We start from the raw sequence: 13,558 nt of genomic DNA, 5'->3' as shown, positions 1-13,558 counted from the left end.
TGTTGAATTATCTTGTTTAAGAAAATCAATTTCGGGGCTGGGAAGGTGGCTCAGTGGTAGAGCACTTGCCTTGCATGCATGAGGCCCTTGGTTTGATTCCTCAGCACCACATAAGCAAAAAGAAAAAAGCCGGAAGTGGTGCTGTGGCTCAAGTGGTAGAGCGCTAGCCTTGAGCTGAAGAGCTGAGGGATAGTGCCCAGGCCCAGAGTTAGGCCCCATGACCAGACCAAAAAAAAAAGAAAAGAAAAGAAAATCAATTCCACATTATAAATAAAAAATGTTCGGTGTTCAATTCGGCAGCACATACACTCAAATTGGAACAATACACAGAAGATTAGCATGGCCCCCGTGCAAGGATGACACGCAAATTCGTGAAGCTTTCCAAATTTTTACAACACAAGCTGGAGGGGATATGGCCAGAAGGGAACCCTACTGCATTCTTGGTGGGAGTGTAGATTTTTTCAACCACTTGGAAAGCAGTATGGAAGTTCCTCAAAGGATTCCAAATACTGCTCCCCTATGACCCAGAAATCCCACTTTTGGGCATTCACCCAAATGATCACAAACAAGACCATACTAAAACTACCAGCACAACTATCTTTATTGCAGCATAGGTAAGATATAGAACCAACCCCGATGCCCCTCAGTAGATGAATATATCAAGGAAACGTTGTGTGTGTGTGTGTATGTGTGTGTGTGTGTGTGTGTGTGTGTGTGTGTGTGAGTGAGTGTGTTTGTGTGTATGGGAATTCTATCATCCATCAGAATGAATGACATCACCCAATTTGTTATGAAATGGAAAAACTTAGAAAAATTTATATTAACTGAAATGAGCCAAGTCCAAAGAAATACAGGTCCCATGGTATCCCTTATTTGCAATAAGTAAATCTATGTCTGGGATAAGCAGAAATGGTCAAAAGCTATATGCATATGACTAGATAAGGTGATGTTAAGCTAAATGAACCCCAAGATAGGAACACAAATTTTTTTTCTTGCTGTTGTTTCTAACGCATTTATAATGTACAATATTAGTTTTTTTTGTTTTTTTATATGGTCCTCCCACATAGCATAACCCCTGTTTTCACAGTATTTGATGTTGGTGTGCCTGCATCTTGTATATAAAATTCTCTAAATAGGGGAAGGAAAGGGAAAAAACAAAATGCTTAAATAGAGATATAGTTTAACCCATTGTAACAATGAGATGCATAAGACACTATGTTGAAAAACGAACTTTACAATTTAGGCGGGGTTGGGGTGGAGAGGTGGTGAGTGGTGAGCAGTGTACTTGTAGAGGTGGAAGGGAAGGGATGGTGGGGGAAAAACAAAGGGGAGGTAACAATTCTTGATAGGAAATGTACTCACTACCTTGCTCATGTAACTGTGAACCCTCTGTACAGTATTTTTTTTTTTTTGGGTCCGGTCATGGGGCCTGAAATCTGGGCCTGGGCACTGTCCCTCAGCTCTTCACCTCAAGGCTAGCGTCCTACCACTTGAGCCACAGTGCCACTTCCGGCTTTTTTTCTTTTTGCTTATGTGGTGCTGAGGAATCGAACCCAGGGCTTCGAGCATGCAAGGCAAGCCCTCTACAACTGAGCCACCTTCCCAGCCATCTGTACAGTATTTTCATAATAATAAACGTTTAAAAATGTTCTGAGATAGAGCTTATTTCTATTATTTTACCCATATAATATCGTTAACAAAGAAATTAATACAAAACACTGACCTGAAGATATTTTGATTAAGTGTGTGTGTGTGTGTGTGTGTGTGTGTGTGTGTGTGTGTGTGCACACGTGCATGAGTGCGTGTGTGTTGTTGGCATGCTCAGTTTGAGCTCAGGGATTCAAGGTCTTGCTAGGCCTTTCTTCTCTAGATTGGTGAGCTAGTATATGAGCTACTTCTTCATTCCTGCCCCTTTTCTAGTTCATTTACATTAAAAAATAATTTTATGTATTTTTTGCCCTGATTGGCTTCCAACACTTATCCACAGATCTCAAGCTCCTGAGTAGATATGCCGAGTAGACAGGATTGCAGGTGTGACCAACCAGAACAAGGCTATAAGAATAATTTTAAAAGAACAAGGCTATAGGAATAATTTTAAAAGTAGAAGAAACTTTACTTCACAGAGTCCTCTTTTATCATTTGCTACTTTTAAAGCATTTTGGAGTGATTATATGTGAATTTCTTTCGTTTTGGGATTCTTACAAGACAGTAAATGATGGTATTTAAAAGTTTTAGTACTTTTTTAAAAGGATACTAGAACTGTGGGACAGAAGAAATTGGGCTCTCAATGTATAATCTCAGTCTGTGCATGATAACACAATGTCACCAACACAGTCTGTGTTGAAGACAAAATGTGGCAGAAAGCAATTACCATGGGCAATAATTGTTATGCTATCAGTTTTTGGACAATATGAATATTGAATTGAGAGTATAAGAAAATGGAGAGATTTTACCTACCATTTTTGTATTGCTGAAAGGTTTATGGAAACTTTGACTCATTTCCTTCCTCCTGTGTGTCTTTAGGCCATGCACTTAGTGCCTTTAATTTCAATTTTCTCAACACTAAAATGAGAATAACTTTAGCATTATAGCAAACGTTTTCTTAAGAACTAAGAGACATAAAACTGGCGAAATACTTAACATAAACTTCTATGAATGAGGTTTCAGCTTAGCCAGCAGGTTTTTTTTGTTGTTGTTGTTGGTTTTGGGGCTTGAACTCTGGACTTGGGCGCTGTCCCTCAGCTCTTCACTTCAAGGCTAGCGCTCTACCACTTGAGCTACAGCTCCACTTCCAGTTTTCTAGTGGATTTGTGGAGATAAGAGTCTCACAGACTTTCATGCCCAGGCTGGGTTTTAACTGCAATCCTCAAATCTCAGCTTCCTCAGTAGCTAGGATTATAGGCATGATCCACCAGCACCGGCTAACAGTTTTTTTTTTTTAATACTAAACAGAATGTGATATGTATTACAGAAATCATTACATGTAGTGAGAAACCAGAAGTAATGTTATCCATTGACTATGCTTTGCATCCAAGGAAGCCAGGTGCATAACTTCTCATGCTGTAAATCAAAGTGGTTATATTATGTCTTGATAGTGTAAAAATATCAAGGACAGAATAATGAAGTAATGTTGTAGAGTAAGGGGAAATGCATATGAAAATGTGCAAAACTGATAAAAACCTAAAAGTAACTGAGCAGTATATTGTGTTTTACATCATTTAAGTTAAATTGCAAAGATAGGGAAGCCCTAGAAGAATGAATTCTCTTTTTGATATCCTATCATAGGTCATTAGCAGGATGAACTCTTTCTTCATTCTAGTAGAGGCATCATCAGATGAGGGTAACTCTATTTTTTGTTTGCTTCCTTCAATTTATTCTTCAGTTTGAAATCTGTACTACATGAGACCAGGAAAATTAGACACGCAGGCTTTGGAAAGAGCAATCAGTATAAAATAAATAAAATACATATAGCCTTTAAAACGTCTAACAAAATGGTGTTATATAGTCTCAAGCATAAACAGAAAATGATTTAAGCACTATCATGTTATTAAAAATTGAAAAATATTAGGAGTTGTTAATTTTTTTCTTTCTATTACCTTGAATTAATTATTGATTTTCTATATAGAGATTACTGATAAGATTAACAAGGAACTTGATTAAAAATGGACAAAAGTTCTGAATAGACATGTTTTCCAAATAGCCCTGAAAATCACCAGAGGGTCAGAAAGACTGATCAGAGAGATTAAAATTGGTCACACAAAGATTGGAAAATAGTATTCCTTGTAGAACAAATAAATCATAGAAGTCCTGTGCATGTAAGAACAAGACAGCAGACCACATTACAGAAATGCACATTTTCTTAGAAATCAGCTTAATGAATTTTCAATGGAAATTTTGAATACTTAAATATTTGACCACATGTGGAAGAAGGTCAATTGCTGAAGAGAAAGAAAATATCACTCTGTTAGGAGGTCCAATATCACATTAGGAAGTAATAAAGCACATATTTGTAATAAAAAGAGAAAACAATTATTCCAAATGAGGTTTTCATTTGTTTTGATGTAAATGTTCTTGATTTAGGTGCTAGCAATTACCATATAATTGATCCATTACCTCAAATGAGTTGATATTTACTGCAGTATTCCCACATGAAGGAAAGAGAAAATTTACAAATGTCTGATGAAATGAGTCAAGAATGAAGTGTTCTAATGGTGAGGTTTAGACACAGGTGAAGAGGTGGAGTTTTTAATAAAATTCCCCCATTTTTAGACTAGTGCCAGTGGCTCACAGCTGTAATCCTAGCTACTCAGGAAGCTGAGATCTGAAGACTGCCGTTCAAATCTAGCTGAGGCAGGAATGTCCCGGAGACTCATCCCAAATTAACCACCAGAAAACCAGAAGTGGTACTGTGGTTCAAGAAGTAGAGCACTCACCTTGAGTTGAAGAGCTCAGAGACAGTGGCCAAGCATAGACTTCAAGCCCCTCCACCACCACCACCACCAACAACAAATCTCCTTTTTCTTGGTCTGCCTACAGCTTTGCCTAGAATTCAACAAAGAAGCCAGTTTATCACCCACTACATTCAAGTCCTATGCTGCTGCAGCAAATAGAATGATTTGGTATCTTATGTCAAAAGGTTCATAGTTGGGGAAACACATACCAGCAGTGGTAACTTTTTTTCCAGTCCTTGAACTCTGGGCCTGGACTCTGAACAAGGGTTTGTTTGTTATTTATTGGATTATTGTCTGTGACAGAAATTATGAGGTCATAAGGGAAATCTATGTTTATTCTTTTGAGGAAAGTCCATTCGGCATTCCTGTGTGGTTGAACAAGTTTAATTTCCCTCCAACAATGTAAGAGATTTCCCATTGGCTACATCCCTGACAACATTCGCTATTGTCAGTTTTCTTGATAATGGCCATTCTATCTGGGACGATGTAGATTCTGTCTTGCACTTGTAGATTTGTAGGCACCTTCTACCTACCATAAATGAATGAATCTATGAAACCTATATTGCTCTGAGTGTGCATTCCTTTCTCTTTTCTCTGAGTATAATTTTCCCAAGCCTTATGAGATGTTGTGATGTTAATACATGTGGTTACAGTGACAATTCGGGCTGTCCAGTGGTATCTTGAATTGTCTGAGTATGGATGTGGCAGTCTCCAATGTATACTTCTGTTCCTGCTTTTTCCCATGTGGACTTTATTTTCCACACTGCAGCTGTGCTTTTGAATATGTTGGCCAACACAGTCACAGCAGACACCTGCCTGGCTGGGTAACTTTTCATAGATTTCTGTTTTCTTGTGAAGACAGTATAAAATCTTCTTTTGAATTGTATATCTATATATAATTATAGCTGACTTGGTGTGACCCTTTAGAAGTGGAGTACCTGCTAGGACTCTAAATCTCTGTTTCATTAGGGAGAGTTACGGTAATTTCCTTTTGTTATTCTGCCATTGTTTTTCCTCTTCATCAGATTTATTTTATACATTGTTGATTGTGTCTCATAATTTAGGATTTGTGATGGTTGTATCAGGTTATTTTTGTTTTTTGTTTGTGTTACTTTGAAATAATTATTTCAGGCTTGTATGAAGAGACAGTAATAATATGAAATTTATGTTATTACATTAAAAGAAAGATAGCAGACATTTTAACCTATTTGTTTGCTACAAGTAAATTAATATTAAACAAAGCTAATTAAAGTAATTACTTATTTACTCTTCAGAGGATGAATATAGAATTCTTGGATATCTTGGAGGAAAAACTTTAGACTCATTACAACTGATGCCTTACATTGAAATTACTGTCTAAACTTTCTTCTTCAGAAAGGCAAAAGCTCCGTTTCTTTCATGTTAATATTATAAAATCATAATATTTGCAGGTTGAATTGTTTTCCTCTGCTAATTTCAGTTCCATTCTTCATCCATTAGTTATCTACTGTTTTGAATAACCAATTCCTTAAAATACCTATATTGCTTATATTGTGATGTAAATCTCAGTAATATTAATATGAATTTATCTTTGAGTCTCATCTTGAGCTACATGCAGTCTCAAGCAAGAAACCTGACTATTTTACTCTTTTCTGTTTAATCAATAACTCCATTCTCTTTAGAAATATGTTCTGATCTTTTATATTGATGCAGTAAACTTGTATTTCTAGTTCATTTAATGAAATAAATATAAATTTTAGAACAGGAAGAAAGCACACATTATCACTTTAAAGTCAATCCTTGGTGACTATTTTATGTATAAAAATTTAAAAAGTGCAATGCACATGTTTATACATAGATAATCTAATTGTTAAATCAATTAGACACAAGAACTACCACATCAAGTGTCACTATACTTAAAGTCACCAAAATATTAGTGTTCATGAATATCTCTCATTTTTAGAAAATGACAAGTCACAACAAAGTTTATATTATATTTCAAATTTAAAAAATGAAAATGACACCCAGATTAGTTGTCAATAACCTCTTTCCTGTAAGACAATTTATTCAGCAGAGAAACAAAAAGTAAGGGTTTGTCACATAGAACGATATATGTAGAAGCCTAGTGTATTTCCTTAAGATGATAAGTATATGCAAATCATGTGATTTATTCAAAGATACTAAAAAATTTCATGAGAGGATTAGTGATCAGAAGTGATAAGTAAAAGGGTGTGTTGGAAGATGGCAGAGAAGAAGCTGGAGGATAAACAAGCTCTAGCATAGAAAGGAGTTTTAGTGTTCCAGTGAACAGTCCTACTCCAGAGAATCACAAGTGTGCCATCACAGGACAGAGAGTTAGGCCAGAGAGGGAAAATCCAGGCAAGGAGACACATCTGAACACTTGCCAGCAGCTGTGGCTGTGGAGGCTGGAGAGGTGGCCATAGCCGCATTACCTGCAACAGAGAGTCTGGGACGAAAGCACCAGTTGCGGTGGGCAAGTGGATTCTACTCAACACCAGCAAGAACTGACAAGGAGCAGAAATTTTCATCCTGTAGTTTGCACATCAGAGATGACTCAGGAACTGACTCTGGCTTGAGTAGAAGCCTGACATCCTTACTCCTTCTCAGGGAGCAGAGGAGGGAAGGTCACCCCTCCCACCCACTAGGGGGATCTCCATCTTTGATACTGACAAAAGCCTGGCAGAGCAGCTAGCCCCAACTCAGGCCTTGGAAGAAAATAAGAGTCATTTAGCAGGTCACAGGACCCTAACCTGACCTGCCAGGTTCAGCTCCACCCAAGGAAATGTCACCCAGCCCAGGCTGAGCAAGTTCTGCCAGCCCCAGCAGTGGATTTCTTCACTGGGTAAACAGAGCCAGAGGCTGCCCCTCCCTACAGCTTCTTTGACAATCAATTGAAATTCAGTAAACATAAACCCTGAGAATGGCTCCAGGCTGGGCTCCCGAAGCTGGCTCCTCAGGGAAAAGCTGCTATTTGCTGAAAGGCCTCAACTCTACCCAACACCTAGCCTCCTCACAGCATCTCCAAACTAGAGGAAACAGCCATCATCCTCTTTTGTGATACTCAAAGCAGATTTCCCTCCCATTGAACTAGCCTGGGAGGGGGATCATAAAATTCTGGGGAAAGCAGAACATTTTTCTGCCTGCTCAAACAGACTTAAGAAACCAACCAAGCCACAGGAAAATCAAACACCACAAACAGACCATAGATTCCAACAAGAGACTGTTTACGTACACAAGGGAGATACAGGATCTTCCCATCCCCCCCCAAAAAAAAATCAAAGCACACTTTTTTTGTACCTTTTATAAAAAAATTTTTTCTAAAACTTTTTTTAATTTTAATTTTTTTGTTTTATATTAACTTTGTTTTTTTCCTCTTATAATTTCTATTTTAGGGGTATGTGTGTGTGTCCTTTTTTTCTTTTTTTAAACTTTTTTTGTTTAGCTCTACTGACCTTTTGATCCTTTTTCCTTTCCTTCTCATTCTTTTCACTTTATCTTCTATTTCATTCTTCTTTGTGTGATATAATTGCTGTTCTGCTCATCATATATACCCGTAGTCGATTATTACACCTTAGCCCCAATTGTGTAAAAACTCAATCCAGAAATTTATTATTCTGTTTAAAACCTCTTAGACTTAAACTCCTCAATAGCAGTACTACCTCTTTATAAATATATATATTTTTTTATTCTGCAAGAACTTTATTTTATTTTCCATGCTAAGTCAACACTTCGACCCTTGACATTCAGATACACCACACACACACACACACACACACACACACACACACACACACACACACACACACACACACACACACACACACACACACACCTTTAAGGGCTTCTTTTCCACATTTTCCAAAAGATAACATTGAGCTTGTTCGGTTTAGGTGTCCATTTCTGTTGTTGCCAGGGGCTAGCCTCAGATCACAGTCCTCTACATACTCATCCTTCATAGCTCAAATTATAAAGTGTACCAATATCCTTGTTTGTTGGTTGAGCTGGAAACTCACATTTTACCCAAGCTGGCTTCAAAATGCAATCTTCTATACTACTTTCCAAAGTGGTTGAACAAGTTTACACTCCCACCAACAATGCAGTAAGGTTCCCTTCTGTCCACATCCCCTCCAGCATCTGTTGTTATTAGAGTTCTTGATTTTTGCCAATCTAACTGGGGTGAGGTGGAATTTCAATGTTGTTTTGATTTGCATTTCTTTTATGGCTAAGGGAGGTAGAGAATTTCTTCATGTGTCTATTGGCCATTTTTACTTCCTCTTCAGAGAAGTTTCTCTTTAAGTCTTTAGCCCACTTATTTCTTGGGCTGTTGATTCTTTGAGGATTTGTTGTTGGGAGATTTAATTTTTTGAGTTCCAGGTATATTTTAGATATGAGACCCTTGTCCATTGTATGGCTAGTGAAGATCTTCTCCCATTCAGTGGACTTCCTATTGATCTTGCTAGCTATGACCTTTGTCATGCAAAAACTCTGCAATTTCATGCAATCCCATTTGTCCAACCTGTCTTTGATTTGTTGTGTTTCTGAGTCTATTTTAAGAAAATTTTGGCCTGAGCCAAGGAGACCTAGGGTTTTTCCTATTCCATCCTGTAATGTTTTCAGGGTGTCTGCTTTGACTCCGAGGTCTTTGATCCATTTGGAGTTGATTCTGGTACAAGGTGATATATAAGGATCTAGCTTTAGTTTTCCACAAGTGATTAACCAATAAGCATTTTTATTTTTATTTTTAAGTTTTTCACATCTCCTTTCTATCCCTTCAATTTTCTTATTCTATCCACGATCTTTTGTGAATATTACGTTTTCAAATTTGCATAATTTTTAAGTGCTGCATTTTTAATTTTTGTTTTTCTATTTTTTCTTGTCTTTTTTTCTTTCTCTTTCTTTTTTCTCTATCTCTGCTTTCATCCTATCCAACCTATTTCCTGCTTTGAGATTATGACTTAGTTAACTCTCCCTCTGCCTTTTCACATCCCTCTATTCCTATTTTTACCCACATCTCTCCCTAAACCTAATAATTTCTGTTTGCCAAATTCTTCTTTGCGGTTAGTAGTACATTAATATATATTTGTTTGAGGTTGAATAGCTATATCTGTTGAACTAGATTGTATCTGCAGACTTTTGACTGTGCAACTACAGATTAGGTTGATGCTCGCCTTAAAATAGTGTTTTAGCACAAAACTGGTGTTACTTTCATCCAAAATGGGTAGGGCAAGCCAGAAAAACACAAGAAAAATGGCAAGTCCAGATATCTCAACTTCCACTCATGATAATCAGGGGACAGAACAGATAATGAATAATCCATTGGAGAGTTCCCAAAAAACTCTACAACCACTACTGGTAAACGTGGTAAATAAAAAGATTGAAAACCTGCAAAGGATTCTGTATGAGTGTGATAGGGAGAGAGGAGGCCAAACAAAGGTCAATACAGAAATATCATGAGTGTGAGGAAGCTACTCAAAGATTGATACAAGAATGGCATGAGCAGGTTGATAAAATTCAAAGAGAAATAAAGGAATGGCATGAGCAGCCTGAGATCAGTCAAAGAGAAAGTCAGGAATGGCATGAGCAAGCTGAGAACAATCAAAGAGAACTACAAGAATTGCATGAACATGAGGAAGCTAATCAAAGAGCAATACAGAAATTGAGAGAGAGGGATGAAAATGCAGAGAGATCACTAAAGGCATTCATAGAATCCATAAACAGAGAGCTGAAAGAACTCAGGGAGACCACAAAGGAAATGCTGAATGTAAGCAAACAGAAGGAATGGAAATGGTGTCCAAAGAAACCATAACCAATCAACTAAGTGATTTCAGAATAAACACTGAACACCAAATTAAGGAAGTAAAGAAGTTTAGATCTTGTATGAACAAGATCTAAAACAAAGCTCAAACAAAGAATTTGAAGCCATCAAAGCCGACCAACTAGAAGGAAAAGAAATAAAAACAAAGTAGAAACACTTGATAGTAGGTTAGACCATGCAGAAGATTGAATTTCAGGGATTGAAGACAGTCTAGATATTATAGAGAAAGAACATACAACAATCCAAGACATATCCAAGAAATATGATAGATCTATTCAACACTTGGAAGACACAATCAGAAGACCTAATCTGAGGATAATGGGTGTAGAGGAGCACGTAGAGACAGAAGTGAATGGTCTAGGAAATTTGTTTAACAGTACACTAGCAGAGAACTTCCCAAACTGCAAAAAGAAGGCCTATTCAGATTCAAGAAGCTTTTAGATCTCCAAATAGACCAGACAAGAATGGGACATCCTACCGTCACATTACAATCCACACAGTATCAATACAGACCAAGGAAAACATCCTTAAAGCTGTCAAGGAGAAAAGATCAATCACCTATAAAGGAAACTAATAAGAATCACCTCAGATTTCTCAGCAGAGACAATCAAAGCAAGAAGAGCCTGGAATGATGTACGCTATGCCCTAAAGAAAAACAATTATGAACCAAGAATTATGTACCCAGCTAAACACCCTTTCATAACCAAAGGTCAAATAAAAACCTTCCATTACAAAGAAAAACAAACAATATTTCTCCACCAAACCAGCCCTACAAAAGATTATTAAAGATATCCTACACATAGAAAACCAACAAGACCAAAATAAAGGCCAAGAAACCGCACCCAAATTGAGAATCCAAGAACCATAGGAAAAACCGAGGTGTTGCAGACCCCACGGTGGATAAAACGGACAGGAACTCCCAAATAACTCTCCGTCCTATCTCTCAACATTAACAGACTTAACTCTCTAATTAAGCAACATAGACTGTCTAGTTGAATGAAAAAGCAAGATTCTTCTAGCTGCTGCCTTCAGGAGTCACATCATGCCCATAAAAAAAAACACATTTTCAATGTGAAAGGCTGGAACAAAATCTACAAAGCAAACGGCCCCCATAAACAGGCGGGAGTTGCAATCCTTATATCAGATAAAATAGACTTCAAATAAAAAGAGAAGAGATAAAGAAGGTCCCTACATACTAATTAAGGGATCTCTCCTTTAGGAGGATTTTACAATTCTAAATATCTATTCACTAAACAGAGGAGCACCCAAATTTTTCCAAGAAATACTCCTTTCCCTCAAATCCCACTTAGATCCAAAGACATTAATTGTTGGGGACATTAACACACCACTTTCCACACTAGATAAATGAACTCGGCAAAAACTCAACAGAGAAACCCTAGATCTAAACAACTGCATAAATGAAATAGATTTAACAGACATCTACTTCATATTTCTCCCAGCAGCATCAGAGTAAACGTTTATCTCAGCACTACATGGCACATTTTCCAAAGTAGACCACATTTTAGATCACAAACTAAACTTGTCCAAATTCAGAAACGTTGAATTTATACCTTGCATTCTCTCAGACTACAAAGGAATAAAATTAGATCTCAAAACCAAAAGCCACCAAAGAAAATCCGGTAACACATGGAGGCTGAACAACACACTGCTGAATCACGAGTGGGTCATAGAAGAGATTAGAAAGGAAATTCAAATGTTCATGATATTCAACAAAAATGAGCACACAAATCACCAGCTCCTCTGGGACAAAGCAAAGGCAGTACTCAGGGGCAAGTTTATAGCTCTGAGTTCTTACATCAACAAATTGCAGAGATCTGAAACCAACAATTTAATGAGACATCTGAGCCTCTTTGAAAAAGAACAGCAAGATAAACCCCAATCAGTAGATGGAAAGAAATAATTACAATTAAATGAATTAGAATCCAAAAAAAAAACTATAGAAAGAATCACCAAAACAAAGAGTTGTTTCTATGAAACAATTAGCAAAATTGACAGACTCTTAGCAAATCTTATCAGAAAAAGAAGTGAACACATCTAAATAAATAAACTCAGAGCTGAGGAATGGAAATATCACAAGAGAAACAACCAAGATTCAGAACATTATAAGGGAATAATTCGCCAAATGTTACACTAATAAGTTTGAGAACTTGGCAGAAATTGACCTTTTCCTAGCAAATATTGACATGCCAAAACTAAACCAAGATGAGTTAAGCCATCTTAACAGGCCCATATCAAGCATTGAAGTCGAAATAGCAATAAGAGACCTCCCATCTAAGAAAAGCCTAGGACCAGATGGTTTTACAGCAGAATTCAACAAGCCATTCAAAGCAGAGCTCACACAAATACTCCTCCAACTATTCAATGAAATTGAAAGAGAAAGTTCACTACCAACCTCATTCAATGAAGCCATCAAAACCCTCATCACAAAAGCCGGCAGGTACTCATCAAAGAAAGTGTACTATAGACCCATTTCTTTGATGAACATTGATGCAAAACTTCTCAACAAAATTTTGGCCAATTGACTTCAACAATTCATCCAAAAAATCATACACCAAGATCAAACAGGACTCATTTCAGGGATACAAATCTGGTTCAATATATGCAAATCAATTAATATAATTCATCATATCAACAGGAGCAAGGATAAGAACCACATGGTTATCTCAATAGATACAGAAAAAGCATTTGACAAGATCCAACACCCCTTTATGATGAAGGTTCTGGAAAAATTAGGAATCCATGGAACATTCCTCAATACAATAAAGGCTGTATATGACAAACCTACAGCCAGCATTATACTTAATGGTGAAAAACTAAAGCCATTTCCTCTTAACTCATGAATGAGAAAAGGATGTCCAATCTCTCCACTTCTCTTCTACCTAGGATTAAAATGCCTAGCTACTGCAATAAGACAAGATGCAAACATAAAGTTGATTTAATAGGGAAAGAAGAAGTAAAACTCTCCCTCTTTGCAGATGACAAGATCTTGTATTTAAAGAATCCCATAAACTCCACTCCCAAATTACTCAAGCCGATTCAAAACTTTGGCAAAGTATCAGGGTATAAAATTAACCCTCAATAATCAGTTGCTTTTCTTTATGCCAAAAATGAGAAAAGTGTGGCTGAAATTAGGAAAGCAACTCCATTCTTAATAGACCCACAAAAAATAAAATACCTTTGAATTAACTTAACCAAAGAGGTGAAGGATCTCTCTGATGAAAACTTTAAAAACTTGAAAAAGAAAATCAAAACAGAACTTAGAAAGTGGCAA

General features: G+C 37.0%; 1 non-coding gene across 1 annotated transcript; it reads left to right on the top strand.

Annotated features, from left to right (window-relative positions):
* Nucleotides 1-284: 284 nt before the first annotated feature.
* On the top strand, nucleotides 285-391 carry LOC138821712 (U6 spliceosomal RNA). The gene has a single exon (XR_011370195.1). It is a non-coding gene; the product is annotated as a U6 spliceosomal RNA (small nuclear RNA).
* Nucleotides 392-13,558: the final 13,167 nt, after the last annotated feature.

This window comes from Dipodomys merriami, unplaced genomic scaffold (genome assembly GCF_024711535.1).
Source record: "Dipodomys merriami isolate MVZ:Mamm:240054 unplaced genomic scaffold, mDipMer1.0.p SCAF_93, whole genome shotgun sequence".
Classification (NCBI taxonomy): Eukaryota; Metazoa; Chordata; class Mammalia; order Rodentia; family Heteromyidae; genus Dipodomys; species Dipodomys merriami.
This window is presented reverse-complemented; position numbering and strand designations above follow the sequence as displayed.